General features: G+C 39.0%; 1 non-coding gene across 1 annotated transcript; it reads left to right on the forward strand.

The window, feature by feature from the left end:
• The first annotated feature begins 10,471 nt into the window (after positions 1-10,471).
• Positions 10,472-10,618, forward strand: LOC122693017. The gene has a single exon (XR_006340817.1). It is a non-coding gene; the product is annotated as a U4 spliceosomal RNA (small nuclear RNA).
• The last annotated feature ends 1,711 nt before the right edge of the window (positions 10,619-12,329 follow it).

Consider the following 12,329-nt stretch of genomic DNA (forward strand, 5'->3'; position numbering starts at 1 on the left):
CCAGGCTCTAGAGGGCGAGCTCAGTAGTTGTGGCACACAGGCTTAGTCGCTCTGAGGCATGCGGGATCTCCCCAGACCAGAGATCAGACCCTGTGTCTACTGCATTGGCAAGCAGATTCTTTACCACTGAGCCGCCAGGGAAGCCCACACTCATTTCTAAAATCAGGAATTTGCCCATGTTGAATTCAGGTGCAAGGTCCTTCTTGAGAGCCTATTCAAACACTGTTCGGGCTGTGACGCAGGATTTCAGGTACCTATTGAAATTTAATCTCTCTTTAGTCTGCAGTGAATATTAATTTTATCTACTGACCACTAAGTCCATGTTGTGTGGTCAGAATCCTTCTACAGTGAATGATGCATTTGAACTTTTGCAGTGGTTATGAATGCTCATATTGCAACTACCAGGTTCTGTGGAACCCTTTTTGTAGGCTACTTCCATGGACAGAGGAAGCCGGTGGGCTACAGTCCATGGGATCGCAGAGTCGGACACGACTGAGCCACTTCACTTCACTTCACTTCACTTCACTTCAGTTCTACCAAAACCTTTCAGCACATATATTTACAAATTGATGGTGCTAGACAAGATGAGAATATAAGGATAAATAAGATATTGTCATGAAATTTACATCTAAGATGTAAATATAAGGATGAATTACACTGCCACAAAATTTACATCCAAAATGAGAGGATGTTGAGAGATTATAAAATCAAATTGCCCAATACTATAGAGAGAGTCTGTGCACTAGTTACCACATTACTCTGTTAGTACCTGGCATTGGTTATGCTTATTAAATAAAAATATTCCTAAGCTGAACTCTACAACAGGTCTTTAGCAAAATTTTTGTTTTATACCAGTTTAGATTTACAGAAAATTTGTGATCATAGTAGAGAGATTTAAATACCTTCTACCCTTTCCAGTATTTTTAAGTAACATTTTATGTTACTCTGAAATATTTTCCTCAACTCATTAATCAATATCAATAAATTATTATCAAAGTCCATAATTTCTTTAGATTCAATAGTTTTCAGCTAATGTTATTTTTCCACCCAAGAATCCTATCCAAGATATTACATTAGACATTATTATGTCTCTTTAGTCTCCTCTTGGCTGTAAGTTTCTGAGACTTCCTTTTTTTTTTTTTTTATTACCTTGACAGTATAGAAGAGAACTGGATCAGGTATTTTACAGACTGAGCTTCATCTTGGATTTCTCAATTATTTCTCATTTTTGGTCTGAAGTTTGGACTTGGGGGAGGAAGTTCATGGTGATGGAGTGTCATAGAGTATCAACTGCACATACTAGTAACATGATTTATCACTGTTGGTATTAGCACTGATCAAACCAGCTGCTGCAGTGCTTGTCGTGACTTTCCAGTGTAGAGTTGCCTCCATTTTCTTACTGTACTTTTGGGAAGAAGGCAGTACACACAGTGAGGGTTATGTTCTACTTCTTGAGGGTGTTATATCACCATTCATTATTTAGAATACTGCTACACAGGAGACTTTATCAGTTAGAGCACAGTGCTTCCATATAGTTCTACTTACCTTAAATCTTACAGACACCACATTTACTTCCAAAGGCAGCATCCTTTGTCCCCACCTCTACAATGGGCTTTTTTTTTTTTTTTCTTTTTTTTAACATTTCTATTCTAGTTTGCTTCCTTGGTCATGTTTTACATGCCATTCAAGGATCTCCCAGTCCTATATAATGTTTTATTTTAATTTGCATACATTTTCATGATGACTCAATGGTAAAAAAATTGCCTGCCAATGCAGGCAATTAATTAACTTTATTAATAATCATCAAAAAAATGGACTCACCAGAGATGTCTTTTACAAGTTAATGGATAGAATAAACTGAGGCACATTCATACAAGAGAATGTGGTTTGATCCTAGTTCAGGAAGATCTTCTGGAGAAGGAAATAGCTACCATTCCAGTATTCTTACCTAGAGAATTCCATGGACAGAGGAGCCTGGTGGCTATAGTCTCTGGAATCACAAAGAGTTGGACATGACTGAGTAACTAATTTCTTATTCTTTCAATGGATTTTACAAACATAATGTCATGTATCACCAATTATAATATATCACCAGTATTATAATAAAGGAGATTTTTTAAAAATCCTTATGCTTCATCTGTTTACCTTCCTCTTCTTCCTGATTCCTGGTAGTCATTGATCAGTTTATATTCTCTACAGTGTTGCCATATAAATGGAATTCTACAGGATGTAGCCTTTCCAGACTGGCTTCTTTCACTTGGTATTATGCATTTAAGATTCATCCATGTCTTTGAATGGCATGATAGCACATTCGTTTCTGTCACTGAATAGTATTCTCTTGTATGAATGTGCTGCAGTTTATTCTGTATTTCTACTTGTAAAAGACATCTCCAGTGTATCCATTTTTTTTGATGATCATTAATAAAGTGGCTACAAGTGTCTGTGTAGAGATTTTTATGTGGACAAGATTTTACTATGTTTTCACTTTTAATTCTAAAGTTTCAATTTAAAGAAATTTTCTTTTTTTTTTTAATAACCACTTAGATGCAGTTTATATGGGCCAAATACTACACTAAGCCCTTGATTTTTTAAAGTATATTTATTTGTTTATTTATTTTTGGCTATGCCATCTGGCATGCAGGATCTTAGTTCCCTGACCAGGGATCACCCCCATGCCTCCTGCATTGGGAGCACAGAGTCTTAACCACTGGACCACAAGGAAAGTCCCTGAAGACATTTTCTTTATATTTCATTGTATTTCACTCCCTAATATAGTTGAAGAACATAAGAGTGATTCTTAAATGCTTTCTTGTCTAGTTTACAAATGTATTTTAAATTCCAAATTCTGCCTTCAGAGGTGGCTATTCTAATCTATCTTTTAATCTCATCCCCCATTTGATGTTGTACTGATGGTAATTACCTATTTTCCTGTCTGTTAGTCAGTTTTATGTAGATGGACACCAGTAGTTTCAATCAGACGGAATGCTTCTAATTTCTCTATTAGATTTCCCAGCAGAACTTTTCTTGAATGGTTTACTAAACTCTAAATAAATTACACTTTCTGAATTGGTTTCCAACTCTAACAAGAGTCAAGGATAGCTATCAGTTGTCTGACATGCTCAGGTTTTATTATCAAATATTACATGTCAGCCAGGAGACACTGTGTCTCCAAAAAGAGGCTTTGGTCCATTCACTAAAAACAGCTATGAATGTTGATGCATTCTTAGTAAAAGGGTAATTTTTTGAAAGTGTCTGGACAAACATTATTTGGGTCTGAGTCATCCTGGCCTTTATCTCTCTCTTCTTTGAAGAAGATTCTGGCTTTATTTCCCTACTCGGTTTAATTTCATCCCTACACTCTGCAGAGTATTTTGCTGGTTGTTTCTTCTTGGTACTTTAAGCAGAATCTGGAGACGGAGAGGAGGTAGTAAGAAGAACTGCTGTGGGTTGGAGGAAATTAATGAGGAGAAAATGGTGATTTTTAAAAAGATCCCCAACATCATGCTCAAGAATTGGAATAGAACACTGGTGCTAACTTGGAATTATTTCTGCCCTCCTGATTATATTTTCCAGACTGTGACTCTGATAAGTTTGGATTAAGCAGTCTACAGCTTCAAGAAGGTTGCGTAGTGTCTCAATATCTCATTCAATCAGAGCATACAGAAACATACACACAAACACAACAGTAGCCACAACGAATACAACCACAGCAAAGCTAACCTAAGCTGGTATAAAATGTTGGTGTTCTATTATAAAATAGACATGTAATCTTTCTGAACAATTCTGTTTAAAAAATCTAAAAGGGCTAGCAGAATCAGGAATTTTAGAACTAAAACTAACCATTTTAGAAGATGCCCCCCAAAATTCCTTCCCAACTTTGTCCAATCTGTTGCTTGCTGTTTTGGTTTAGTCACTAAGTTTTGTCTGACTCTTTGTGATCCCATGGACTGCAGCATGTCAGACTTCCCTGTACTTCACCATCTCCTGGAGTTTGCTGAAACTCAAGTCCATTGAGTTGGTGATGCCATCCAACTATCTCATCATTTTCTTTAGGTCCTGGCTTACCTTCCTCTGTATAGACATTATCACAAGAGAACACAACAGAAAATCCAGAGCTGGCCCAGGTCATTTCATCGAACCATTGACTTTTGCAATGGATTGATGGAAAGAGCGCAATGCAGAATTGAAGAGCTCTAAATTTTAGCCACAGTCCTGGCTCTAAAAACTCAGAGACCTTGAGGAAATCACTTGCCCACTTGACTGCTCTAGTCCTCGGTTTTCTCATATGTAAAATGAGTTTGACAAGAGATTTCCATGTCCCTTGGACACTAAACTAGGTTTTAGTCCATCATTTAAGGATTTTGAAGTAACCAGCACAAAACCAGAAACTAAAAAATCTGACTTCTAGTCCCACTAATGCTGTCTACTATCCATCAACTAATAACACTCTTCATCAGCAGTTGGCAATTACCACCCATGAGGCAAATCTGGCCTCTGCTTCTTTTTACAAATAAAGCTTTCTTGGAATACAGACACGTTCATTTATATATCATCTGTGGCTGCTTGTGTCACAGATCAGTAGTGTCAGGGATGAGTAGTGACAATGATAGAGATGACAGAGAACATAGCCCCCAAACCCAGAAATATTAACTATCTTTCCCTTTATAGAAGGGAAAGATATTTTGCCACACGCTTCTGTCCATGGAATTCTCCAGGCAAGAATGCTGCAGTGAGTTGCCTTGCCCTTCTCCAGGGGATCTTCCCAACTCAGGAATTGAACCCAGGTCTCCCACATTGCAGACAGATTCTTTAGCATCTGAGCCACCAGGGAAGTCCAATCTACATACAAGGTGGCTTCTTCATTTGTAAATAAAAGGAATCATACCTGTTTTAATCAACTCATTGAACTATTGTGACAATAGTTCAATGGGAAAAAAATGTGAACAAGGGAACAATTTGGAAAATTATAATACAAATGCTGGAACATTTTTAATATGATTATTTCAGTGGATAAAGCTGATAGTGTATTACTTAACTGTTAAATTTCAAGATTATGCATTGTATTCTTTGTCTACTGTTTTTCTATCTTCCCACTGCCAGATCTTCCTTTAATATATGCAGGGCCTCTAACAAAATAACATGGGGACGGACTCCCCTGGTGGTCCAATGGTTACAAATACACCTTGTATTGCAGGGGTAGTGAGTTCAATTCCTAGTGCAGGAACTAAGATCCCACCTGCCCCGGGACAAGTAAACCCATGGTACCTCAAATAATGAGCCTGCACACCCAAGGAAAGATCCTGCATGCCACTACAATGATCCTGTGTGCTGCAACTATATACATATATATATATATATATATATATATATATATATATATATATATATTTTTTTTTTTTTTTAATGTACACAGAACACAAGCCTGAGCCTGATCCCAAGCTCACTTACTTCTTTTGTACCCCAACCTCTAACCCACCTCTCAAGAATCTAGCAGGCATCTACGCGATCACTCCAGCTTCCACTGAGTTATCCACCACTCTACTACTAACAGGCAACCGTTTGCACATACTTGAACCAATGGTGTGGGCCTCCCTTGGGAAAGCATAGAGGAAAGGAGGTCTGCACAGGCCCTGGAGGAAAACTGAAGGCCTTGTGAGAAAGAGTATTGTTGGAGGGGGCCCAGAGCAAGACCCTCTCAACTCTGGAATGCACACTCTTCAGTCCATGAAATTCAGATTCCTGGGACTGATAGTAGGCAGAACTGCTCACTTCCATCTTCTGTCCAGTCCACGCTACTATTAACTTCAAAGGAGAAGATTGCAGCAGTGTCCTTGTAGTCCTCTATACAAATAGTTTCCCCTTCTATTTATTTTTTTAAATATTTATTGGCCATGTGGCATGTGGGATCTTAGTTCCCTGACCAGGGATTGAACCTATGCCCCCTGCATGGAGTCTTAACTGCTGGACCACCAGGGAAGTCCCCTATTTATTAATACTTTTAAACCTGATGGCAAAGTAGTGAGTTAAAAGGAAAAATTCCTCTTATAACCTTTCCACCTTCATTATCCTAAGAACGATAAGAATCCACAAAAGTTTTTTAAGACATAGAGTTAAACATGTGTGTGTTCTGGTTGTTGGTTACCTTATCAACATCATCTCATACCTCTTTCCTAGGTGTATAAGCCAGGTCGTCTGTCAGGCATGTTAACGGTGCCATGTTTTTTCTAGCCGCAGGATTTTTGCCCACGTTTGTCCCCACGCCTGGATGCTACAACCCACATAAACTACACTTGCCTTGGTTAAGTCCTTCCTCTTCCCTCAGAGCTTCTAGACTAATTCTTCCTTTATGTGTTTGTATTTCACAACCCTAGCTGCATGTTAAAATTCTCAAATACCAATGCCTACGCATCAACTCAGATAAATAAAATCAGATTCATTCAGGTAAAGAGGTAGACATTAGTATTATTCAAAGTATGAGAATAATTGCTTCATATGCTATGTTAGAGCTTCCCTGGTGGCTCAGATGTAAAGAATTCGCCTGCGGTGCAGGAGACCTGGTTTGATCCCTGGGTCAGGAAAATCCCTGGAGGAGGGCATGGCAACCTACTCCAGTATTCTTGCCTGGAGAATCCCCATGGATTAGGGGAGCCTGGCAGTCTACAGTCCACGGGGTCGCAAAGACTCGGGCACAACAGAGCGACTAACACACATATGTTACCTTGTGACCATGTGCGTGTACCTCTCCTTTATAATTCCATAAATTGCAAGAAAAACCCAGGAATATACAAAGTATCTTTCCTTTGTATATCTTTCCTTTGTAAACCCTGTGTTAATTCTTCAATTAGATTTTTTAATTAGGTATTTTTAAAATATCTTCTGCGCAGTAGACTCAGTTCTAGTTGATGGGGATGGAGCAGCAAACAGCATCCTCTTGTTTATTCCCTTAGAAAACTTACATTTAGGGGCATTGTAGGGTTTCAATATATATTTGATGGATAACTGAATAAACATTTTTATGTATTCAATTTTATTTATCTAGAAATATAAAGTTTCCCTCTTCCTGAGATAACTCTTCATTTCTTCCAAAATATTTAGAGCAGTGAAGTTCCAAGCTGAGTTTTTTGAGCACTTTTAAGTAATTGTTCAACTTCCTGCTTCATATTGTCTTTTATGACAGGCTTTGGATTTCTTAATTATTGCATTTTGTCTTTCTCTGGAGCTCTGATAATAAAACTATAGTCTGGCTCACCATTCTTCAGACAGAAGAAAAAATAAAAAAAGCTTTCTGCTTTATTTTGTGACACTGCTACGTCACCATCCCTCTCTGTCTTTGCAAATAAATTGTTGGCAGATCTGCAATTTCTTCTGTCTGTTCCTCAGAACCCTTGGCAACATGTCACCTGTTCCAGCGGATTTTTATATTCAGGGCACAATTCAGAGCTCAGGAAGAATTCTTTACTGATTTCTTCCAGTCATTAATCATCGCCTACTGCCTGACTATTAGGGAAGCATCTCAGTCTACACATGTGCATTCAATTACGGGCTGATTGTTTTAGTTTATGGATTGTCTAGCTACTGTATTTCTTTTTCCCCCACCCCTCTCTATTCCTCTCCAATCCTTATTTCCTAACTTAGTTCTTCACGGACTTTTGTCATAAACAGAAGCATGGGGAGTGGAAAAAATAAAATAAAATTAGTCTTTAGATCTCTGTTACTAAAACTACCACCCAAATTTAGGCATATTCAAGCAATTTGTTATGGAATAAATAGATTATACGATCATTACATTTGCTTCTATTATTCTTCCTGTCCCTTCATCTTTATGAAAAAGCAGTGTAGTGAAATGGGGAATTTTGATAAGCTGAGAGTCAGACAGCTTGGCTTTGAAATCCTGGCTCCATCACATAATAGTTGTGCTCTCAGCCAAGTCTCAGCCAAGAGACTCAGTTTCTTCATCTATGAAATCAATTAAGGCCATGACTTCCCACATGTATCAAAGAAAAATAAATAAATTACAGTAAGATGCCCATTTAGAAGCTTTATGATATACATATAAGACCATCTTATGTAAATTCACAAAAGTTATACCAACTCAATCTATGTCATTACACAAGTATTCCAACACTGATGCTTAAAAATTCACCTGAAAGCTCCGTCACTTAAAATACCCATCACACACCATCATGGATCTCTGGGTGCGGCTGGAGAAGCTCATCTCTCCTGAGCCAGCTAGTGGCTCCAGTCCTTGTATGCTTTCTCAGACTGAAGGGACAGGACAATCTAGGAAGCTCTTTTCATAGGAGTAGCAGAAATCAGGAGTCCCAAAGTTCAGTGGAACAGGCACTTTCCAAGCCCCACTTTGTTCTATGTCTGCTCATGATTCATTTGCTAAGTAAAGTCACATTGACAAGTTCAAAAAGAGACAGGGAAGTACATTCTGGCTTCAGAGGGAGGGACTGCAAAATTACACAGCGAGAGCATAGATACAGGAAAAGGTCAAGTACTGGGGACAAAAGTCCTGTTTACCTCACTTCTAATGACTATTCCAGATTCTGTCTGTCCTCTCCAGCTATCTGTCCTTCTGGCCAGCTACATGCCACTCACCCTTTAATATTTCTCATGTAAGAGGGCATGATGTTTTATTGGAATCTTCAGTTTGTATTGTGAGAATGAGCCTTATTAATTACATTATTATACACAGACACCCATGCAGTCTATATTTTTAGGCAAGCACATTTATATAAAATATTCAAAATGATGATTGATTTCTTCTTGCCATTTGAGAGGACATAATTGGTCTTCCCCGGTGGCTCGAATAGTAAAGAATCTGCCTGCAATATGGGAGACCCAGATTCAATCCCTGGGTTGGGAAGATCCCCTGGAGAAGGGAATGGAAACCTGCTGCAGTATTCTTGCCTGGAGAATCCCATGGAACCTGACAGGCTACAGTCCATGGGATCACAAAGAGTCAGACATGACTGAGCGACTTAACACTTAAATGCTTAATCTTCCATAAACAAATTTTCAATGTAACAGGTCTATATCATTGAACAAATTTTAGTAAAAAAAAATATTGCTTGCAAATAATTCTAAGTTCCTCATATATTTGTTTGTCTTCTTATATGTAGAGCAATACACAGACACATATCTGAGTATTTTGCAACCTAGGTCCTTGTGATACTGTGATTTATAATAAGAATATATATTTGGGCTTCATCCAGGTTTTTGACATGGACAGATCTCCTGAGACCGTTGAAATTTCCTAAGCCCTGAGAGTGACAAAGGTGCCTATTGTTATGTTAGTAGTGTGACTTTTGGAAAGCACCCAGGTAAACTTAGGAGTCGGAGAAGGCAATGGCAACCCACTCCAGTACTCTTGCCTGGAAAAGCCCATGGACGGAGGAGCCTGGTAGGCTGCAGAATCGGACCCGACTGAGCGACTTCACTTTCACTTTCCACTTTCATGCATTGGAGAAGGAAAAGGCAACCTACTCCAGTGTTCTTGCCTGGAGAATCCCAGGGACGGGGGAATCTGGTGGGCTGCTGTCTCTGGGGTCGCACAGAGTCGGACACGACTAAAGTGACTTAGCAGCAGCAAACTTAGGAGTAGGGGCTTCCCTGGTGACTCAGAAGTTAAAGTGTTTGCCCACAATGTGGGAGACTTGGGTTCGATCCCTGGGTCGGGAAGATCCCCTGGAGAAGGAAATGGCAACCCACTCCGGTATTCTTGCCTGGAGAATCCCATGGAGGGAGGAGCCTGGTAGGCTAAGTCCACGGGGTCGCAAAGAGCTGGACACAACTGAGTGACTTCACTCAGGGGCTGGTGGCTGGAAAACCCAACTATGTGACCAAAGGGTTGGAACTTTGAGTTTCACCACTTCTCCCCAAACTCTGATGAGAGGAGTGGAGCTGGAGGTCAAATCAGTTGCCAGTGGCCAATGATTTATTCAATCGTGACTATGTAATGAAGCTTCTATTAAAAAAACAAAAAAACAAGCAAGCAAAAAACACCCCAAAGTATGGCTTTCTGAGAGCTTCCGGGTTGAAGGACATGTAGAGATTTGGGGGAGAGCTGGCTACCAGAGAAAGCATGGGAGCCACATGCACTTTCCCCATACCTCACCCTATGCAGCTCTTTCATCTGGCTGTTTCTGAAGTTATAGCCTATGTAACCTACTAAGTAACATGTTCCTCTAAATTCTTTGCATCACTCTAGAAATGTAATCAAACCCAGGGAAGGTGGGTTTGATTTGTGGTAGACTAAGCTTTGCATCAAGGCTTCCCTGGTGGCTCAGCTGGTAAAGAATCTGCCTGCAATGCGGGAGACCTGGGTTCAATCCCTGGGTTGGGTAGATCCCCTAGAGAAGGGAACAGCTGCCCACTCCAGTATGCTGACCTGGAGAATTCCATGCCTGTATAGTTGATGGGGTTGCAAAGAGATGGACACGACTGAGTGACTTTCACTTTCACAAGTTTTGCCCAGTGGCTGTATCATGGCCAATGAAGTTTATCCAAGGCATGATTATTGCTAATTGAAAACTTATCCCTATAGCTGGTGGGCCAGCAGCACAGGAAATAACCTGAGCTCGCTGTTGGAGTTTGAAGTTGGCCTGAGCCCGGAGCCTATGGAATCATTCAGTGCCTCAGTGGATGTGAAGTATAAAATGCCAGTTTCAGCTCTCAGAGCTTTTTTATTTCCCCCATGTTTTTATTATTTATGTATTTATAGTTTTAATCTTTTTGGTCATGCTGCACAGTATGTGCGATCTAGTGCCCTGACCAGGAATTGAACCTGAGACCCCTGTATTGACAGCATAGAACCCTAACCACTGGACCACCAGGGAAGTCCCTCTCCAGGTTTTTTGTCCCACCTGAAAGCTTATCCCTCAGTCCCTCACTTTTCTGAACTGGTATTCCTCTAGTCACTTCAAACTTTTTTTTTTAACTCTTAATTTAATTCTTAATTTTTGAAGTGTATATATACGTGTATATATACATATATATATATACATATACATATATATATATATATAAAGTAATTTCTCACTTTTTTGACGTGGTATTTCTCCAATAACTTCAAACTTTTTTTCTAGTTTTCTGAGTGATAGGGCTACTCCGTGGCTAGTCCTTGACTGTCTGAAACACTACCTTCAACTGTAAAGCACTTAAAGAAAAAAAATTCAGAAAACACTTTCTAGCTCCCCTTGTACCACCATCCCTAAGGCTGTTAAGTAATAGAGTCAGTTAGACTTAATAGAGAACAAATTGGGTGAATTATTTGTAGCTAGCCCAGGAGATAATACTCCATATTTTTCAAGGCTTGTTATTCTGTTTAAAGCCACAGGGTTTTAATTATTACTTTGATTTGATCTTTCAAAAGAAACTATGGGCGTAATCACATTTATTTTTTGCCTGTACATCAGATGGACACTAGTTATTGAAACATGAAGACTTTCACTCATTCAGCACAAAGGAGATATGTCACCACTCTGTTTTAAAAAAAAAAAATGAGCAACTGAACAACTTGACTTTTTTTTTTTCTCTTCCATCTGACACACAGGATATAAAATTACATATCAGATATTCTATGCCTTTTGAGATAATATATTGGCTATGAGCAACCCTATTATTTTGGTCGAAGTTATTTTAACTGTGGATTTGGGAAATGTAAATATTACTTCCCAGCCCCCAGCAAAAGACTGTGTGGTTCATGCCTCATTCAGCCCTGCTGCTGTGTTTCCAGTTTTTATCCTTCTCATCACAGAATATGAAACAGCATATACTTCATGCTCCATTAGTGTACAAATTGTTTCATTTCTCTTCGTTTCTTTCTCTCTCTCTCTCCCTACCTTCATCCAAAATCAGTATATGGCAGTTAGAAAATATATATATATATTTTTTGATGACTGAACATTTCTCATAGTAAGTAAATAAGTAACATTTCTCATTTCTCACTCAAAAGGGACATATTTACTAGATTTCTAGTTCCTTAGTTTACAGTGAAGACCCTTGCTATCTCATGAACCAGGAAATTTACAAGTAAATTGTGTATTCTCTTTTATTATAACAAGCTAAGATGCTGCATAGGGTCTGTCTTCAGGGAGCCTACCATCTTGTGAGTCTCATTCCTTCCTCATGATGAGCCAGGCACTGTGATCAGCATTTGACAGTCATTGAATAAATATTCATTTAAATGTGTGGTTGAGTGAAAAGAAGGAAATAAACTGCTGTTGGCTAGGTGACCATGAAATTAAAAGAATTAGATGTTTCAAATACTTATTATCAAGTTATACTAACTTCATGTGTTCACCCACGCAATCGTAATGCCT

Source organism: Cervus elaphus, chromosome 4, assembly GCF_910594005.1.
Source record: "Cervus elaphus chromosome 4, mCerEla1.1, whole genome shotgun sequence".
NCBI lineage: Eukaryota > Metazoa > Chordata > Mammalia > Artiodactyla > Cervidae > Cervus > Cervus elaphus.